An 8,777-nucleotide genomic window follows, 5' to 3' on the forward strand; every position below is an offset into this window, starting at 1 on the left:
TCCTGTTTGGTTGGCTAATGTCGTTCCTGTGCCAAAGAAAGATGGCAAAATTAGAGTATGCGTCGACTATCGCAATCTCAACAAAGCAAGTCCAAAGGATAATTTCCCATTACCCAATATACATATTTTGATCGACAATTGTGCCAAGCATGATATAGGGTCTTTCGTGGATTGTTATGCCGGGTATCATCAAATTCTAATGGATGAAGAAGATGCAGAAAAGACGGCATTCATCACACCATGGGGAACTTATTGCTACCGGGTAATGCCATTCGGTTTAAAGAACGCCGGAGCAACCTATATGAGAGCAATGACCACAGTGTTTCATGATATGATACATAAGGAGATTGAGGTATACGTGGACGATGTGATCATAAAATCAAAGCATCAGGCCGACCACGTTGGAGATTTGAGGAAGTTCTTCTTAAGACTTCGCAGGTACAACCTCAAGCTTAACCCTGCCAAGTGCGCATTTGGAGTTCCATCCGGAAAGTTGCTGGGATTCATAGTCAGTCGACGAGGCATTGAGCTAGATCCGTCAAAGATCAAAGCCATCCAAGAACTGCCACCCCCAAGAAACAAAACTGAAGTAATGAGTTTGTTGGGAAGGTTAAATTATATCAGCAGGTTTATTGCTCAGCTCACAACAACCTGTGAGCCAATTTTCAAATTGTTAAAAAAGGATGCTGCAGTCAAATGGACCGATGAGTGTCAAGAAGCGTTCGACAAAATAAAAGGGTACTTGTCAAACCCACCCGTATTGGTCCCGCCAGAGCCAGGAAGACCTTTGATTCTTTACTTAACGGTTTTGGAAAATTCATTTGGTTGTGTATTGGGGCAGCATGACCTCACTGGCAGAAAAGAACAGGCCATCTACTACCTTAGCAAGAAGTTCACAGCTTATGAGGTTAAGTATACTCATCTGGAAAAGACATGTTGCGCCCTAACATGGGTAGCTCAAAAATTGAAACACTATTTGTCATCCTATACTACTTACCTCATTTCTCGGTTGGATCCATTGAAATACATTTTTCAAAAGCCTATGCCAACGGGAAGACTTGCAAAGTGGCAGATATTGCTCACAGAATTCGACATCATCTATGTGACTCGAACTGCAATGAAGGCTCAAGCACTGGCCGATCATTTAGCCGAAAACCCGGTCGATGAGGAATATGAGCCGTTGAAGACTTATTTTCCTGATGAAGAAACAATGCATATCGACGAGGTGGAGCAAATTGAAAAGTATGGCTGGAAACGTTTCTTTTATGGAGCCGCTAACATGAAAGGAGTTGGGATATGAGCTGTAATCATTTCTGAAACAGGGCATCACTATCCTGTTACGACTCAATTACGATTTTATTGCACCAATAATATGGCTGAATATGAAGCTTGCATTTTGGGGTTAACGCTAGCTGCAGACATGGGTATCCGAGAAATCTTAGTCATGGGAGATTCAGATCTTTTGGTACATCAAATTCAAGGAGAATGGGAAACCCGAGACTTGAAGCTCATCCTATACCGGGAATTTCTACATGATCTTTGTCAACGATTTCAATCAGTGGAATTCCAACATATTCCAAGAACCCATAATGAGGTTGCCGATGCATTGGCTACCCTGGCATCAATGTTGCACCATCCGGACAAAGCTTATGTAGATCCGATACATATTCAAGTCCACGATCAACACGCTTATTGCAATATGGTTGAAGAAGAATTTGATGGTGAACCATGGTTCCACGACATCAAGGAGTATATCAGAATGGGAATATATCCCGCACAAGCCACAGGAGATCAAAAGAGGACCATTAGGCGATTAGCAAATGGATTCTTCTTGAGCGGAGGAGTTTTGTATAAAAGAACACCAGATCTTGGATTATTAAGATGCATAGATGCCAGACAAGCTACAGCTGTCATGTCTGAAGTACATTCAGGAGTTTGCGGACCCCACATGAGTGGATATGTGTTGGCAAAGAAAATCCTCCGAGCTGGTTACTATTGGCTTACCATGGAGAGAGATTGTATCAGTTTTGTACGCAAGTGTCATCAATGCCAAATACACGGAGATTTGATTCATTCTCCACCATCCGAGTTGCACACAATGTCGGCACCATGGCCTTTCGTTGCTTGGGGCATGGATGTGATTGGTCCAATTGAGCCGGCAGCATCCAATGGACACAGATTCATTCTGGTAGCTATTGATTATTTTACCAAATGGGTTGAGGCCAAGACATTCAAATCAGTAACCAAGAAAGCTGTGGTCGATTTTGTCCACTCAAATATCATATGTCGATTCGGAATCCCGAAGGTGATCATCACAGATAACGGTGCTAATCTCAACAGCAACTTAATGAAAGAAGTATGTCAACAGTTTAAGATTACACATCGTAACTCTACCCCATATCGGCCCAAGGCGAATGGAGCAGTAGAAGCAGCCAACAAAAACATAAAGAAGATACTTCGGAAAATGGTAGAAGGTTCAAAACAATGGCATGAAAAATTACCATTTGCATTATTGGGATACCGCACTACTGTTCGCACTTCAGTAGGAGCCACTCCTTATTTGTTGGTATATGGCACTGAAGCAGTAATTCCTGCAGAAATTGAGATTCCTTCCCTTTGGATCATCGCCGAAGCAAAGATTGATGATGATGAATGGGTCAAAACCCGTCTAGAACAGTTGAACTTGATTGACGAAAAACGATTGACCGCAGTATGCCATGGTCAATTATATTAAAGAAGAATAGAAAGATCATACAACAAAAAGGTGCGTCCCCGGAAGTTTGAAGTAGGTCAGCATGTGCTGAAGCGTATTCTTCCACATCAGGTTGAAGCAAGAGGCAAATTTGCTCCGAATTGGCAAGGACCATTCATTGTGACCAGAGTATTATCAAATGGTGCACTATGCTTAACAGACATTGAAGGCAAATGCATAGATATGGCGATCAATTCTGACGCAGTAAAGAGATATTATGCATAACTTTTTGAGTGTTTATATTTAGCATTATTTCGAAGATTGGAATGACAAAGGCAATTTATTCTGCTATCCAAACACTATACCATTTGCTTCCCCTTTGAGCCATACTTGTTTCTTTCCTACCCTCTCTTGGAATCAATAAAAATAAAGTATTATAAAAAAAATCATCATTATTATGAGGTGAACTACGTTTGACCTGATTCCTCAAAGAAGGATACGTAGGCGCTTCACGGCTCGGTCATAGGGTGCACAACATACATAAAATGTGCACAAAAAGAAACATTAAGCGACCCCAATCAAGGAACTGGGGCAAGAATTGTATTAGGAATAAGAAAATATTCCAAGAGTTGTAATTTCAAACACATACCAAAATTGTTTTTCACCTAAGAACCCCATACCAAAAGACCTTTCGACCAATCTTAGAAAAAATGCTAATGAAGATGGTTCATAACATTCTGGTACAAACAAGAAAAGAAAGTAAAAATGAGAGAGTCTTATAGGTGAAAACCCAAATGGGCACCATAAGGCGACAGAAGTTGAGAGAAAAAAATAAAAATGAGAGAGTCTTATTGGTGAAAACCTTTGTAGGCACCACAAGGCGAAAAGGAAATGAGAAGTGAAAAACGAGAAAAATTTATCGATGAAAACTCCTTGAGACAATTGAGAGGAGATTGATTAAAAGACTGGGTTGATTAATCCGAAATGCATACCCTGATCATTGGTGCCAGTAATTCCAATCAGATAAGTCCTTTATTCCTTTTCCAACAGTCATCCAAAAATTGGATTTTTCTTTTCATTCTATAATTGTCGAAATCAGCGTATTTCGTTACTAATAATCTTACTTTCTCCAAGCTTTGAGATAAGTTTTATTCCAAACAAATAAGAAGGAATGTCAATGTATACTACCAAGATTCAAGGTTACAAAATACAGCCACGAAAGGTGGGAGATAAAATACGGGTGTAAGAAAGATGAAATCAAAAGTGGATCAGCAAAGTCAGAAGAGGCACATGATTACAGTTGAAAGGTTTTGAAGGAAAACACACAGAGGGGAATCCTATAGTCAAGGATCAATTACAAAGACAAAACAGTCTTTTCAATCATTCCAAGGCAATAAAGAGAGACGAAGAGAAACATCACCATCTGCAAGAATACCACAGCCAACCACCCTGCTTTAAACTAACGAAGTTTTCTTTGATTTAAAACAGGGGCAAAAACAATATTTGTGTCAGGAAATACCTCGCAAAGAATTGAAGAAATCAGGCGTCCACCTGGAGAATGAAGACAAAGAAATTGAAGAAGTCAGGCGTCCACCTGGAGAATGAGGATGAGAAAAGAAAAAGTCAGGCGTCCACCTGGAGAATGAGGATGAGAAATGGAAGAAGTCAGGCGTCCACCTGGAGAATGAGGATGAGAAAAGAAAAAGTCAGGCGTCCACCTGGAGAATGAGGATGAGAAATGGAAAAAGTCAGGCGTCCACCTGGAGAATAAGGATGAGGAATTGAAGAAGTCAGGCGTCCACCTGGAGAATAAGGATGAAGAATTGAAGAAGTCAGGCGTCCACCTAGAGAATGAGGATAAAGAATTGAAGAAGTCAGGCGTCCACCTGGAGAATGAGGATAAAGAGAAGAAGAAGTCAGGCGTCCACCTGGAGAATGAGGATGAGAAGAAGTCAGGCGTCCACCTGGAGAATGAGGATGAAGAAAGAAGAAGTCAGGCGTCCACCTGGAGAATGAGGATGAGAATTAAAGAAGTCAGGCGTCCACCTGGAGAATGAGGACAGAGAATCAAAGAAGTCAGGCGTCCACCTGGAGAATAAGGATAAAGAATTGAAGAAGTCAGGCGTCCACCTGGATAATGAGGACAGAGAATTAAAGAAGTCAGGCATCCACCTGGAGAATGAGGATAAAGAGAAGAAGAAGTCAGGCGTCCACCTGGAGAATGAGGATAAAGAAATTGAAGGAGTAAGGCGTCCACCTGGAGAATGAGGACAGAGAATTAAAGAAGTCAGGCGTCCACCTGGAGAATGAGGATAAAGAGAAGAAGAAGTCAGGCGTCGACCTGGAGAATGAGGATGAGAATTAAAGAAGTCAGGCGTCCACCTGGAGAATGAGGACAAAGAATTGACGAAGTCAGGCGTCCACCTGGAGAATGAGGATGAAGAATTGAAGAAGTCAGGCGTCCACCTGGAGAATGAGGATAAAGAATTGAAGAAGTCAGGCGTCCACCTGGAGAAGGAGGACAGAGAATTAAAGAAGTCAGGCGTCCACCTGGAGAATGAGGATAAAGAGAAGAAGAAGTCAGGCGTCCACCTGGAGAATGAGGATGAGAAGAAGTCAGGCGTCCACCTGGAGAATGAGGATGAAGAAAGAAGAAGTCAGGCATCCACCTGGAGAATGAGGATAAAGAGAAGAAGAAGTTAGGCGTCCACCTGGAGAATGAGGATAAAGAATTAAAGAAGTCAGGCGTCCACCTGGAGAATGAAGATGAAGAAAGAAAAGAAACAGTCAAGGCACCCACCTGAAGAATGAGGGAATGAAATCGAAGTGATGAAATCAAAAGCTCGCTCATACGAAAGAAGCACATTTAGAATCAATAAAGCAGAGGAGTCCAACAGAATCCCCAGCAAGAAACAACAAGAGTCCCAAAAAAAAATACGGGACATAATGAAAAAGAATACGGAATAAACCAAATGCCCAAGAGTCACCAAGATATCAAGACAACAAGAAACGCAAGGGCATGATCTAGATAAGATTTTTACAATTCCTGTACCATAATCTAGTTTAAATTTTTTGTATTTCCTTTAAAGTAAGGTGTAATAAGGAGGTCAGCAAGCAGTAAAAGCAGCACGAAGCAGCAGTAACATCACAGTCCCGCGGTAATCCCAGTTACCCAAAACTTCCCGAACTACCTTGACCTGATTCCTTTATAGCCAAGGATATGTAGGAAACCTCTGAAGCAGAGGTTCGGTCAAATCTTTCTAAAAAATGCTTCCCACGGAGTATTCGAACGAGCAAAAATCGCTCGTGTCCGCTCACTTTATCTTTGTATGAAAACTCTTCGAGTTTCTGCACAAAGAGGGGCAGCTGCGAGCACGTAATTTTTGCCTTACGAAAAACTACTCCAAAATAAACCAAAATAAATTTCTTTTACTGTGTAATTTCTGAATGTGGGTGATGTTAAAAATTTGTTTATATCCGTAAAATGTTTGCTTTGTCATAATTGAACAAAAATAAAATAAAATACATATTTGCATGAATATAGGATTTAATTATGCATTTAAGAGATAATTTAAATAAAATCACAAAAATATGCATTGGTTTTATTTTAAATGTTTCACGGTGTGATTGATGTTTTTGTCTATGTGTTAAATAATTGTTATAGAGTAATTAATATATTTTTGTGAAGGTAAAATTGTTTTATAATTACAATTAGAAATTTAAATTAGAAAAAAATGAAAAAAATAAAATAAAAATACATATACATAAAAATCGGACCTGGATTTAAATCCAGGCCCAACCAAATTAATTACCCCAACAGCCCAAACCAAATTACCCCCCTTTAGCCCAGGTCCGGTCCAGTCCGAAAAGAGTCAATACGACAACGTTTAGTCATGGTTCAGCATGGACCGTTCAATCAAATCCAATCAACGGACGAGATCTCCTACCCTTACCCGAAACCCGTAACCAGACCCTTTGACCCAATACAGGCCGACCCTGAACTTAGACCAAACGACGTCGTTCGGATTAGTGGATTAATCCTGGCCCTTAATCTTACTTGATCGGACGGATAACATCAATTTCCACCCCACCCCTATATAAGTCCCCAAGCCTTACCCGGCCCCTAACTGAACACCCCCCCTCCTACACTATTCATCATCGTCCCCCAGACCCCCCACTCCTAACCCTAGCCGCCCTAGGATTCCACCGCCTGAAACCCGGCGGCATCAACGCTGCCGGTCACCACCTTGACACCCCAGAACCCCCTGAACACCCTCTATCCGAATATGTTACCTGCTTGGTTCGAATCTCCCTGGAGGTTCTCGAATCTTCATTTGAAGATTCGAGCCAAGTTCAGACCTAAACCAATCAACCCCAAATTAACACCATGGCTTCCCCTAACAACCCTTGTTATGGATCTGAAGATAGTTTGGCTCGAATCACTTCAGAGCTTCTCGAATCTTCTTTTGAAGATTCGAGTCAAACAAAAATTACCCAGATCTGTTCCAAAGTGACACCAAATAACCCCTAGGCTTCCCTCGCCCTTGTGTCGTACTTGGTTTCCCTCGAATCTAACCAGAAATGATTAGATCCCAAATCGAGCCTTCAGGAAACCTAGAAATACCAAATTTCTGGATTTTATCCAAATTGATTAAAGGATTGAGGTTTAATCGACCTTAGTCGAAGTATTTTCAGTGGAAAAATACTTCGACTAAGGTCTGTTTGATTTCAAAAAAAAAAAAATCCGAAAGCCGAGTTGAGTTCGAGTTTAATTGAAGATTCAGAGGTATTTTCTATTTCTTTAGGTATTCTACGTGTATTGTTGTCTGTCTTAATAGCTTGTTAGTTTTTCATGATTTTATTTGATTAATTCTGTCATCTTTGTCTCATGCCCGTATATATGGTCAAGTATAAAATTAATTCTGTTGGTTGTGAATATTTATAATGTAAGCAATCGACTCGATTAAGTCCGTCGATTAGTTATATTATGAATTCTCATTCATAATATTACTAATTGAAACAATCTGTTTTCTGTTATTATGTATTGTTTGTTGACAGATATTGTAGATAATTGTTTTTAACTAATACTTGTCTGTTAAATCATCCTGGTTTATATGAATCTGTCAAATAAAGGTTGTATATATGTTATTGTCTGAACATTAAGGTTTCAGGACATTGTCAGTATTGACAATGATCCTGTGTGTGTTTGATTCTAGTTTAGTGTTAGGTCCAGTCTGAATTGTTTTGATAATTTCAGTAATATGTTGTTAGTTCTGAATTCAGTGAAATATTGATGTAATGTCAAGTTTGGATTCAAGTTTACAAAAGTTGGTCAGATACAATTGTATTAAGAGGTTAATAGGATTGGTTATAGCTGGAATAACTAAGTTTGTACAGATTTTAGAATCTGTTTTGCTGTAGGTTCTGATTTTTCAGTAATAACATCAGGATTTCAGGGGCACTTTTGGGAATGAAACAGTAAAAAACAGGGTGTTAAGGCTAGTGTATTATAATGTAGTGTTAATGGCTATATTTAAGTAATAAAGGGGGAACAAGGGATAATGGGGCTGCTGAAAATCATGTTAGGATCACATAAAGTATTAAAAAGAAGTTTCAATGGAAACTTTCTGGTTGTTAAAGGGATAAAGGGTCCCTCCAATACTAATTAGTATAGAACCAGCCCTGTATAAATACAGGAACTGGACAGACCTTAAAGGGCAGTCTTTTGATCAGTTTTTAAGGGAGAGAGAGAATTTTTGAGGAGAGTTTTAAAAGGAACAAGAGGGCAGTCACACACACACAGAGATATACAGCAACAAAAACAGAAAAATCAGAAACAAGAAGTCCAAAACAGGAAAGAAACTGAAAAAATCTGAAAAATGTTACTTTTCTAGAATCTGTCCGGGTCTGTTTTTAGTGGCAATTTGTGGTTCAAATCTGAAATTTCTCATAAGAATACTGCTATTGTGCATTTATTTTCCTTGGGTCTCATTATTGCTCAAATCTGTGGGAATACTGGTATATTTTGCTGCTTTGCTGCTGCTGTCACTGCTGAAATTCATTTCTTCTACCTCCATTTTCAGGT

This window comes from Nicotiana sylvestris, chromosome 8 (assembly GCF_000393655.2).
Source record: "Nicotiana sylvestris chromosome 8, ASM39365v2, whole genome shotgun sequence".
Classification (NCBI taxonomy): Eukaryota; Viridiplantae; Streptophyta; class Magnoliopsida; order Solanales; family Solanaceae; genus Nicotiana; species Nicotiana sylvestris.